The sequence below is a fragment of the Larus michahellis genome, chromosome 22 (assembly GCF_964199755.1).
Source record: "Larus michahellis chromosome 22, bLarMic1.1, whole genome shotgun sequence".
NCBI classification, from domain to species: domain Eukaryota; kingdom Metazoa; phylum Chordata; class Aves; order Charadriiformes; family Laridae; genus Larus; species Larus michahellis.
In genome coordinates, this window is record NC_133917.1 from 3,681,845 (window position 1) to 3,694,416 (window position 12,572).

The window sequence follows — 12,572 nt, forward strand, 5'->3', positions numbered from 1 at the left end:
AGCTCACCAGGTGCGGGGAGGAGGAGGAGCGAGACCCGGGCACTCGCCCCGAGCTCCCACTGGGGTTGTTCCATCCCACGGACGGCACATTCCAGAGAAATCAGAAAGTTTGCTGAGGAGTTCTCTCCTCTCTCTCTCTCCCCCCCTTGCTGGCTGCCATCCTGAGCACTCCTCGCCCCGGTGCCGGAGCCCCGAGCCCTTCCCTTCCTCCCGCGGCCGCAGCGCTCGCAGGGTCCCACCTTGGCTGTCCCTGCGGGGAGCGCCCAGAGTCCTGCTGACGGAATGGGCTGGGTATAGTCCTTGCGTATTTTATATTGGTATCAATATTGATTCTTTAGTGTTATTAATGTTAATTATTTAGCCTTATAGAATCATAGAATTGTTTAGGTTGGAAGGGACCTTTCAGATCACCCGTTTATATTTCAACCCTCGGGTTTCCTTGTTTTTTCCCCGATTCCCTTTCCCGCGTGGAGAGGGCAGGGGGGATGGAATAATTGTCTAAACGACAATAAATCGGCGCGGGCTCCTCAAACCGGAACACCCGCAGGGCAGAGGGCTCCCCGCCGGCCAGGGGAGCGGGGCGGCAGGGGCAGGGGCTGGGCCGAAGCGGGGGGACCGGGCTGGGAAGGGGGGTGCCGGGGGTCCCGGAGCCGGGCAGCGCCGGGGGAGCGGCAGGCGGCCACGTGCAATCTCCCGCCAGCCCTCGCTACGCCCCCAGCGGGCGGGGATTCGCGCCGCCATGACCTTATATGGCGCTGGTAGGCGGTGCCGGAGTGGACACGCCCCCAAGGGGGCGGTGCCGAGGCGGTGCTGCGCTGGCATTGGCGAGGCGGGGCGGGGCGTGTGGCAGAGGGGGCGTGGTCTCCGCGAGGGGCCGGGCGCGGCGCCGGCCGGTTCCCGTCAAAAGGCGGCTCCGGGGCGGTGGGGGAGGGAGGGGGTAGCGGCGCCGGGAGCGCAGGTACCGGGGCACCGGGGGCTCGTGGGGATGGTGTTTCTGAGGGAAACCCCCACCCGGTGCCCGCCCCGGGCCGGGTCTCGGGGGTGGCAGTGGCTCTGGTGGTCGCTGGGGCGCGGGTGGTGCCCGCCGGGTGTGGGTGGGGGGCGGCTGTTGCTGTGGGGAATGCCCCCGGTGCCCCCCACGGACCGGGGCATGCGGATGTGTCGGGGTACTGGTGCCTCCGTGGCCGGAGGGGCGCGGGCATGGGGTCACTCACCACTAGTTGAGGGGTCCTGCAGGGTACCGGGGGTGCATCGTACCCTCTCTCCCCCACCCTGGTGCTTTGGGGATCTCTCGTGGGTGTTGGGGGCACCCACCCCGGGGCCCTGTCTGCTCCCTGGTTTGGGGTCCCGTGTGGGTGTGGGGCTCCCTGTGCTCCTCATTCTGGTTTGGGGGTCCTATGTACGTTTGTCCCCCTGAGGTTGGGGGTCCCTGGGGGCTCTCCGGGCTGTTCAGGGCCTCCCCTGCCAAAACTGGGGTCCTCTTAGGTTTTTTGGGGGGGGGAGAGGTCTCAGTCCCTCCCTGTGAGTTCTGGGGCAGCCCCTGATCTGGGGGATGTCAGGGTCCCCCCAGTGCTGTCCAGTTTCGGGTCTGACCACCCCTTACTGGGCTCAGAAGTGAGGGTTCAGCTTAGAGCTGGGGGGGGGGAATGTAACTGGGGGGGTGGGTGCTTTCTTTCCCCCCAAAATTCTGGCCGCCTTCACCTTTTCTGGGGTCAGCGTGAGGGGGGGGGAAGCTGGTCCCAGTCACGTACCCCTCGTTGGTGTGAACCCCCCTTTTCCCCTCCGCAGCCCTGAGCCCCTTCCTGAGCTTCACCCTCCATCCCCCCTCACAGGAGTTCATCCCTGTCCCCCCTCCCTGTGTCCCCAAACTCTTTCCGGGGGGCTCTGAAGCTGATGAATTACCTGGGTGCTTTTGGGGTGCTTAACTGGTGTTTTAGGGTTTCCAGCCTGTGCCTTATCAACAGGTTGGTTTCGGATTCAGACAAGTGCCTGATTAATGATCAGCTTTAAAATGCATCTTAAACTTAATCTCCACGGTTTTTTGAAGCCAGGGGGTGTGGGGGGGAGAGAGACTTCAAAAGCCAGGCTGAGACCCCAGCATGGCTGTAATCGCGCGCTCGTTTGTAATTCCCCAGGGACTTTTTGGTCCGTCTCCGAGCGATCCCGTTGCCTGTGTCGGATGTGACTGTCAGGATCTTTCAGCCGCGAGTTCCCAGCGTGAAGAAAACGAAGGTACCGGGGATCTTCCCACAGCTCTCACAGGCGGAAAGCCGGGGGGGAATTATTTTTCCCCAGACCAAGCAAGGCACCCTGGGGCCAGGGCTGAGCACCCAAAGGGACCTGGGGGGCCGGCGTAGGGCAAGTAGAGGTGCCTGTTCTCTGGGGCGAGCTGCTCCTTCCTCTTTTTACCCCTTCCTGGGGGTTGGAGCCTTTGGCAGTAAGAGTTTCTTCAGAAACTGGTTTTCACGAGAAGCCAGCCCTGGCTCCGCAGCGTTTTGTGGCGTGCTCTCCTCCCACACGAGCTGGGCAGTGACTCATCTTCCTCCCAGGACTTGGTTAAAGGAGCACCAGCGATCTCGGGGCAACGTGCGTCTCCTCCTGAAGGCAGGCAGGCAGGCAGACATCTGCTTGCCGTCCTGCTCCGTTTGCCGACCCTCTCGGTGCTTCCTCCGCGTCTGCCGGGCAGCGAGAGCCAGCCGGGCTGCCTTGGGTTAGTGCCGCGCGTGCCTCTGCGCGGCGAGGGAGGAATATTTAACCTGTCTGCTTTTGGGGAGGAAGCTACGGCCGTGATTACTTATTTGAATAAAACCTCTTCTTCCTTCTCCAAAAGCAGCCGGTTAAAACTGAGTCAAATCAGATGAGGTTGGTAGCTCTCGGCTGCAGCATGGCTTTCGGGTGGGCCCCATGACAGCGTGTTTAACTGGGAGGTAGGGCCAAAAAAATGTGCCTGGCTGAGGCTGGGGAGCTCTGGGAGCCACGTGTTGGCATTGCACAGCTTGGACAGCCGTCCCTCCGGCATCACGGACCCCGAGGAGTGAGGAAGAGGAGCGAGGAAGGCCGGTCAGGTGCAGGAGGCGTTGGCAGATGTCTGCCCGAGATCCTGCTTGTCTGTAAACACATCAGGTGTAAGATCTCGCAACGGGATTTTGAATAACAAAGGCATGAAGCACAAAAATAGGTTTTTCATCAGGCAAGAATGTGCCTCGGGTCAGTTAGTTTTTCACTAGATGTTTGTATCCTGCATCCCAGTGTACTTAAGACAAAATAACTGGATAATCGAGCCTATTTTTCCATTTAATAGCTAACTGGAGAAGCGGCTGTCTCCCTCTCTGTGGCTAGAGGTGCACTCAGGAACAATTTTTAACCCGCTGTCGCTGAGCCAAAGCGAAGTCAGTCTGGCCCGAGCTTCCTGTGGCTTGTGAAGGGGAAATGCTGAAATGTCAACTCACCGGGAGAGGAATAATCAGAGTTAAAAGCGGTTGTAAATGGGTCTGTGTCTCCCACGCGGAGGTCGGTGTGTGTGTGCGGGGGGGGAAAGCTGTCAGCCGAACTGCGGCACGTCTTCCCCTACTTGTGCAAGGGAGTGTGAGCCCCTGGCAGCGCGTCGGCTGCGAGAGGAAGGGGACACGCGTCTGGGGTGCAGGGTAAGGTCTGATGGCTCTGGCGTGAACCTCCTCGGTCTAACGACACCCACAAACGAGGGCAATCAGCCGGAGGAAGGACGTGCACGGCCGCAGTAGGTGCAGGGGCTGTTTTGTGGGTGGGCGTCGGGCGCTGCTACAAGGGACTTTCCTAAAACCCCGTCACGTGGAAGGAATTAAATCCCACTTCTGCGTACGGGGTGTCCTGTTTTGGAACTGTCTTGTGGGCAGTGGGGTTTTTTTTGTTTTTTTTTTTTGCGTGGTGCCCTTTTTGTATTTGAATATGATGCGGGTTGCAAGTGAGTAAGTGCAGGTGGCATCTAAATAATGGTACCACGTTGGTGGGGATGTGTCTGGGTGCTGGGCAGTGTCCCATCCCGCAGCAATGAGCTCTGGCAGAGGGGATACAGCAGCCCTGGGAGGAGAACTGTCATCGTCACGGTTCCGGAGATGCCGGAACCTGTGATCTGGATGGCGGCTGCTCCGGATCCTCCTGAAGCGTCTCTACTTGCCACCGACTCTTTCCTAATCGTAGCTCCGAGGGGGTGGTTCCCCCTTTGGGTAACCTCCCGGTGGTGTCTCTTGAGTAAGAGGCGGCGGAGCAGAGCGGAGCTCTGCCCCGGGGTTTGCGTAACCGGCGCGGAACGGCTCGCGCTCGGCGTGCATCGCCCGGGCAGAAAGAGCGGGGGGCGAAACTTACTTCGGGGGTGAAAGTTGTTGCGACAGCCGGCTGCTGGGCTCACAGCCCATGGAGGGCTGGTTTCTCTTGATGGTTTTCTCCCCCTCCCCTGCCCCACGAGAGCGTATTTCGGGAGACCCAGAGGTGACTGGAAACTCCAGTTTCCCAGTTACTCTCTTCGTTGCCCACCCTGGAGCGATAGTTGCCCACCCCGGTGCACGTGGGCGCCCCCTGCGATCTGGCAACACCCTGTGCTGGGGAGGAGGCAGTGGCGTTGATTTAGAACAGTTTTGCGAGGGCGGGGGATTAAAATACAGCCCCCGAATGAGAGAAATGCAAGTGGAACCTCTTCTTCAATGGCGGGGTCAATATCTCTGTTTTTACGGCCGAGCGTTAATGCAGCGATTGCGGGAAAGCGGCCCTCTGATTTGGGCAGTTCGGGTTAAATTGTGTCTCTGACGTTGTACCCGCTGTGGAGGAGGACAGCTGGAGGACCGGGTGAAAATGGAGTTGGACTAGCTGCTTGTTGTAGGGCCCTTCCAGATGAGCTAGTCTAAAAATGAAAAGTGCATTTATTTATATATATATATATTTTTTTTTTTTTTGGAACAAGACCCAGCAGCCCGCGAGGACAAGCGTGTGCCGGTGGGGTTGGGAGAGGGAAGGACGCTTAAACCAGGGCGTGAGGAACAACAAAGGACAAGGGGAGCAAAAGTCCGAGGAGATAAGGAAGGTCAGAGACTCTCAAAGGCTCCAAAACGGAGCTTCTCGGCAGTGACCTGACGAAGCAGAGGCCGCGGCTGGGGAATGGGTCTCCTGCAGTCAAGAGGCCTCGCCGTGACTTTGGCTGAAGGACCGATGTGACAGGGCAGTCACCGGTGCCACCCTCCCCTGCTTCCCCCTTCCTTTTCGGTGTTTGCTGCTGAATCAGCTGCAACTCGAGTAGGGTTTTCTTATCTGTGGCATTTAACGGCAGTACCAGTGTAAACCTCACATGTAGGTGACTTTTGGCTACTAATAAATGGAAACGGGGTGTAAAAGTGATGAAAAACAATACCTGGAACCTTTATCTGTATATCTAAAAGTAGTTTCCTCATTGCCAGGAATACATGCTGTCTGCCCAAGGCGTCGGGACCTGCTGACGCGACTTCTGAGCTGTGACTTTTCCCAGTCAGTGGGACACCGGTGAGTGACTTAACCAAAAGTCCTGCGCGTGTTTGCAGTTCCCAGAGGTTCTTTGGTGGAAGCGCCGGTGGGCCGGATGAGGTGAATTAGGTTGGAAAGGGCGTTCTTGACCCACGGAGCCTTTCTGAATCTCTCCTGGGAAGTCTGTGCCTTTTCCCAAGGGTTTGTGCAGCGGGAGCCTGCGTTCCCGTTTGCTCGGGGCCTTTCCGTCCTGGCTGCGGCAGGCTGGGTGCCCAGCTCGCGTAGGTGCTGTCTGAATTTCCCAACGCACAACACCTCCCGCTTTTATCGGTGCTCCCCCTCCTCCGACTTGCTTGGGCAAGAAGCCTCCCACCATCGGCTGGTGCCATGGGTGAGGCCATCGGTGGTGGGGACGAGTGACCAGACCCTTGCCCGCGGGGCTGTCTGTCCCGTGCTGTCTGTCACCTGCTGCCAGGCGAGGGACAGGGCTTGGGGAGCTGTGTGTCACCTCGGGTCTGCAAAGGCTTCACTTCTCTCCCCTGCAGGGACGTGGATAGTGCTGACATGGAGGGTTCCTTATACATAAGCGCTCACAGCGCCATAAATACGCCCGTTTAACAGAACGCAGATAAGATGTAAGCACGGTCTATATTTAAACTTGCTTAGTTTTGCGGAACACGCAGTGTCCTTGATGAGAGCTGCGAGCGTTAGCACACCTTTGTGGCCCGGGAGGGGTGGCGAGTACCGGCTGCCACGTGTAGAGCTTGAGGGCGATGCCCGGGGAAACCCGGGCTGAGAAGAACTCGTGTCTCGTCGATCTTCGTCGTCCCAAGGCCCTGGTGCCCTCTTGGACAGGAGACTCTTTTCGCTCGGTGCTGTTTGCTCCGGGTAAAGATAAATTTTATTTCCGTGGCCTGGCTTACGCTCGACGTGGGGATGGTGCTGACTAGTTCCCGATACTGAGCTTAAATCTCTCTTTCTGGGGACTCTTCCCGAAGCGGGGAGAGCTCTTCTCAACCCGGCAGTCCTGCCACGTTGCTTTCCTCTAGCTGTTTGTCCCAGCAGCTGGGTGCAGGCAGTTTTGTACCTGTCCGTGCCTGATAACTGGAGTTTCCAGTTGTGCTCTCGCTGGCACACTCAAAGAAGAGGTGACTGTTTTGTTGTTTTTGTGTGTTTTGTTTTTTTTTTTTTTTTCCCCGAGCGTTCCTGCTTCGTGCTCAGACATTAGAGTAATCCTGTGGTCTGGTCAGTGTTGGACAGAGGAGGAGAAACCTGTTTTTCTGTGCTCTGGCTGCTGCCCTGGGTGGCCTCCCACACTGTCCTCCTCGTTGATGCTGCGCGTGACTGGCAGAGGACACACAAACCGGTGTGGTTGGGCTGCCCGATGCTCTCGAAATCCGAACTATCGCTCACCGTGGCAGGGTAGGAGACCTGGTGTCTGTACCAGGACCGCTGCGCGTGCACGGGGCTCCTGCACTGCAAGAAATGTTTTATTCTCTTTGTTTTACTACATGCGGGTGACAGAATTTCAAACTGGCGAAGCGTGTTGTGACAAAAATGTCTGTGTGATCTTTGCGACGCAAACTTAGCAGGGAAAACGATGAGGTGGGATTTGGGGCAATGCACCGACGACAGCGGCTGCCTGAATCCATGGATAAATGCGCGGATCTGCTCACAGGAGGGGGGATGCTTCACCTCTGGCAGGTGAGGGGCAGTGCTCAGCGCTCCTCTCCTCGCAGACACTGCGCAGAAAATGTCATTTCTGTTTCTTTTTGCGGCCCAGACACACCTGGCCGGAGGGCTTTCTGCTCCAGGGCAAGCCGAACTGATAAACGGCTGATGAGGGGGGGAATGGGATTGCTACAGCTCATCTCTGGGAAGGAGAAAAGCAGAATTAGCCACCAATTTCTTAGTAGAGGGGAACAATTCTAACCCTGCCCACCCACTCGCTTCCTTAAGTAGCAGTAAAATTGCTGGAGAAGGAACTGCCTGTCGAGGGCAGGGCACGACTCTGCCTTGGCATCATGTGCTGGGGTTGTGCTTTGCTCTGAATTTACCCGTCGGCTCGTCCAGACAGGCTGGAGGAGCCGAGAGCCAGGAGCCAGCTCCTCCCGACGACGTTCCCCGGGCATCCAGAGCAGGTCCGTCCCCCTGGGGAGGCTCAGGGGGCTCAGCAGAGCTTGGCTCATGGGTCCGGCTCCTTCCTCGGGGGTCCCCCATCTGCAGCAATAGGCTGTAATTCTGACCGAAAACTTCACCTCAAGGCAAAACAGCGATTAATGCGAAGGTCTAGTGGTCACTGGGTTTGGTTTATCTTTCATCTCCTCGGTGAGAGATGGCCTGGGGATGTCCTCTTTGTTTTGGCTGACTTCTGGTTTTCTTCTTGTTCTTTTCCGCCACCCCACCCCCCCGTTCTGGCTTGGTGCTCCTGACTTTTTCTTTTTTTAACCTGTGGCTGCTGCGTTTCTAGTTGTCCTTTAATCAGCTGATAGAGATCTACCGAGAAATCGCTGCTCCGCTCCTGGCTCTTAAGGAAACCAGAGTTTGTCGGGATCGCTCGGGGCTGGAGAAGAGATGTGGGTGCATGGGCTGGACTTCAGCACGGGCGAAAAAGCAAAGAATTAATCCAAGTAATGGACGAGAAGACATCGCGACGCCACATCAGGAGCTCGCGTGCAAGGCAGAGATCCTTTGTGAGGAGCTGGTGAGAGTTAGTCTGGTCCCGGGGATGTTCACTTGTAGCTCCTACCCTCTATATCTGCGTGGATGCAAATATTCCTGGCGGTGGGGTGGCCTCAGAGATGACATGACTCAGGTTTGGTTTTTTTTCCTCTCGTAAATTGGAAATATCTCGCTGTGGTGCCCCAGCCTTGTCTCTTCAGTGCAAGCAGGTCCGGGGATACGCTGATTTTTTTTTTTTTTTTTTTTTGGGTCTCATCTTACCCCAAAGCTGGCAGCTCCCGTGATCGTATCGTAACACCCCGCTTGAACACAACAATGAGACTTTCAGTCCCGGTTAATGCTGTATATTGGGAGCCAAATCTTTTTCTTCAACAATAAGACTCTTTTAACACCGCTTAGTGTCTGCCCTAATCACGAATTCCTGGGAAATGTGCTTGGCGGTGAAGCTGGGTGTCTCTTAAACCAATGGGGAAACCTGCTGCGTTTATCTAGGGCTTGTTACAAGGGCTGGTCAAGGCTTGTGTTGCCGTGGTGTTGATTTAGGGTGACTAATCCATCACAAATCAGCTCTTCTGTCACTCGCCGCTTCTCCAAATGCGGCTTTCTCCATGTCGGTAGTGTCTTTCCCCACCCTAATAAATGAAATGTTCTTACAACTATTTAGGAAATAAGGCAGCTGGGTAGAAAATCCATAATCGCAGCAGCTCTGCAAGCCTTGATAGATGCAAGGGGCTTTAAAAGTGATTTTTTTTTTTTTTTTTCCCCCCCTTTCGCTTGCCACAAGGTAGATTTGAGGGCGTACCTGGGTATTTTAGACCTCTTGCAGCAAACATCTAACGCAATCTGCGTCCAGCACAGGTCCACCAAAGCTGCCAGGTCTCTCCTTCTGGGAATGACCTCGGAGGTTGTCCTCTGTCTCCTGGAATCTTAGTGAATTGGTTTATTATTTCAAAGGCCACTGGAGCACATCGGCAGCCTCAGAAGGGCCCTACCTTTTCCACATACGTTACGAGTTTCTGAATCCCGAGACCTTGAATTCTGGACTCTTCCTGCAGAGCTCTGGGTCGGTGCCTTGCAAAGAGGAGCTGCTTTTCTGTACCCTTGTCTCGATGCCCATCCGAGTGCCGCCGGAGCGGCTCGCCCGGCGTAATGCACTTATTGCAAGCAAGTCTAGGGAATGTCTGTCTTGTAACACCTGAACTGGTCATGTGGGTTTAGCCATGGCATTAAAAAGGGAGCTCGCGTGGCTCTCCCAGCCCTCCCGGGCACTCCGAAACCAGCCAGGAGCTGCTTCTGCTCAAGGGTGGCCGCTCCGCTCCTGGTGCTTCCACCAAGTCAAGGGGATGAAGGTTTAAACTCTCCTCTTCAGCCAAGCTGCGGTTCCTTTCCCAAATCCGGGGCATGTCTTCAGCAGGTCATTACTCCTGTGCAGATTCAGTCGTATTCTGCAGCTTCATCAGCCCCATCTCTAGCAAAAAAAAAAAAAAAACAAACCCCAAGCTAGGCTTGATAAGATAAATGAGATATTTTCAGTATTAGAGTCTGGGGGGGGGGGGCTGTGTATTCTCGGTGCGATTTCCCTTCTTGGCGGGGAGCGATAGAGGGATTCGCCGCCTGAGCGAGAACCTGTTTGCATGTATTTCGAAATAAGGGTGAAGCTCTTAAGGAGTGTGGTATTTGCCACATGCAGGGACAGCTCCTTGCTCTTGGCCTTTCCTTTAATTTTTGGCATACGAGGGAAAGGATTCCTCGGCTGCTCTTACCTTGGAATCGGCAGTGGGGAAACAAAGGCACAGAGGAAGCCGGGGGAAGCTGTTCGGAGCGAGAGGAGGGGATGATTGAAATCTAGGCAGGGTTCGGGTGACACGAAGTGTCGCTGGGAAAGCACCTGTGGAACAATTGCCGTTCCGAATTTGTTTGAACAGAATATTCCCTTCGCCCTGTCCTCGCTGTGCCCCGCCATTAGCTGGGCGCAGATGCGGCGGTGTTACTGGGAGGCACAACGGTCCGGGCAGGGCACCGGCGCTATCAGCGTGGAAATCATGTTGATGAAGCTAAAGGCAGAGTTTCCATTGGAAACATTTGCTCGGAGAAATAACTCTTAGAGATAAGAAGTGAAAACGTGAAAGAAGGAAACAGCTATTACGTGCTGCTCCTGTCTGGAGCTAAAATTACAAGCCGAAGGGGTAGGAAAGGCAGAGACATCTGCTGCTAACTTGTGAATGGGTTAGGGTTACAGCACCTTAATGCCAAACACGGTGCAGCTGGTGTAGATTTAATTTAGGAGCCGGTTCTGCAGTTGGAAATGCTGGGCTGGCTCTGGGATCCTGCCGGATTCCCATCCCGGAGCCCGGGGTGAGGAAGCACCTGATGGGGTGACGTTGCTTCTGCCTCCTCTGGCCGAGGACGCGGACCCTGCGTGCGGAGATCAGCATCTTTAAAGTTCAATAAAAGACTAGCGGGTGAATTAAGTGCCAGCCGCGCGGGCTGTGGTGCCGCAGGGAGAGGGGCCGTGCCGGTAAACATGCGTTTGTTCACCGCATCCATCTGAAAAGCAAACAAAGCTCTGCTGCTCGTGGCTCGGCAGCCACAGCCCTGCAGTGGCTGGGGCTTATTACGAGGCACCTTTGGTAGCCCCAGACTTGATTTTTCTTTTCCCTTTGATTTTTTTTTTTTTTTTTTTTTTTTATTGCTAGCTTCCCATAGCTAGCTTTCTTCTGTAGCCCTTGAACGCCTTAGGGTGGGCAAACAGGGTGCCCCGCAGTTGAGGATCAGGCTGAGCATGACTTCTTTCTCCACTTCCCCAGCTTGTGGTAAGCCATAAAAGACCAAAAAAACCCAACCAAACAAACCCAACAACTTAGTGGGATTGACTCTTTTCTGTACTTTGTCCCTCTCTTTCCCCTGAGCTAATGAATACTTAGGGCAGGGACGATGCTGGCTGATAGCTGGCCTGTCTTAAGTCTCTCCCGGAGAAGCAAGCGGGGAGCTCTCAGCCTCCCCTCACTGCTCCACAAGCAGACGCCGCCACAGCTTTGTGGGGCTGGGGTCTCGGGGCATCTCCGAGGGGGTCTCGGGGTGTCTCTCGTGCGGCCGGGGGCTCGGGACATCTCCGAGGGGACCGGCTGGATGCGCCCGAGGTGCGGCCAGGAGCAGGCTCTTCCTCTGAATCCGGGCAGGACGCCTCGCGGGCTGCGTGGGTGAGTTGGATGGGGCTGAATCCTTCCCGTGAACTGGCGCTTGCGCATGTACTTTCCTGGTAACTTCAAGGCTGAATGATCCTCTCCCAGCGCCTGCTTCAGCCCCTCAGTCATAGGAGGGAGATAAAACTGGGTCTCGACGCTGGTGCCAAGCGTGCCATCAGCGTTGGCAGGCTCCGGTCCACAGTGGGAAGGAGCCGGTAGTAACCGCTCGGCTGACGGGCGAGTGTGAGCACGCCACGCGTGTTGGCTGTGTCTGCACACCAGTTTTGACAAATAGGGGCATTTAGGGACAACCCTGCACAGAACAAACGCCCTCGGCTCCGGCGGTGGTGGCCACCTCCACCCCCAGGGTTGCTGCGGCGCCCTCGGGCCTAAGAGATGCAGGTACTCCGGAAAAAGCTGTCATGACCCAGAATTGTGACAAGAGCCAGTCTGTCACCCAGCCCGCATCCTTCCTGGGCGCTCCGTCTCGGCCGAGCTGCCCACGGGGACGGCAGCCCGGCGTGGGCTGGTACTGGGGAGGTTTTGGGCAAACCCAGCTGTGCTGGGGAGGTGGGAAAGGGCTTGGGTCAAGCCTCCCGTGGGCTGAGCTGATGAGGTGTCGTGTCTCTGGCTGCTGGGCTGGGTTGGAGGAAGGTCCCCGTGCGCTTTCAGAGCACGCAGTGAAGTGGTAAGTCAGGAAAACTCGGCATCTTCCAGGTTTTCCCAGCGGACTAGGAGGAAAACGTCTCCGTCCTGCTCCGGGTGCAGCGGCTTTGTCTGTAATCAAGGGACCATGTTTTGGGTAACGCAGACAGGCATGTGTACCAGAATTTTAAACTCTGATGGTAAATACAGCGCTATACTAGCTATTTTTTGAGAAAATCCACTTTAATGCCTTACAGCTGCCTATTTCCCGTTAAATCATAAACACGTGCGGCAGCTTCCGAGTGAAAGCAAAGCAGCGCAACTCCCGCCGAGTGGCTCCAGCGCCTCGCGGGGTTTTGTTGTCGCAGCCCGGCTTTCTGGCCGGCCAGGCCGTGGGTTCGGCCGTCGCTTCCCCTTGGTGACTAACACCCTCCCGGGGCACTGCTCGGGAAATGAGGCACCGCTGCTCGCCCACCGCAGGCACAGCGGTCTCCCCGCTCCAGGAGATGCCTAACTAATTTATTTTTTTTTTTTAGTTTGCTGATCAAGCTTTAATGCATTGGGAAAAGGGTTTTTTTTTGGTTTTGTGTTTGT

The 12,572-nt window shown here is 56.1% G+C and overlaps 1 protein-coding gene across 2 annotated transcripts in view; it reads left to right on the forward strand.

The window, feature by feature from the left end:
• Nucleotides 1–933: 933 nt before the first annotated feature.
• VDR (vitamin D receptor) overlaps nucleotides 934–12,572 on the forward strand; it is a 45,606-nt gene continuing 33,967 nt past the window's right edge. Inside the window, exons 1-3 of one of the 2 annotated variants that reach the window (XM_074565137.1) lie at nucleotides 934–958; nucleotides 2,136–2,232; nucleotides 5,424–5,505. The gene's annotated coding sequence lies outside the window, so the exon portion shown is untranslated. The remainder of the gene's footprint in view (nucleotides 959–2,135; nucleotides 2,233–5,423; nucleotides 5,506–12,572) is intronic. The other variant, XM_074565138.1, reaches the window with a different exon arrangement.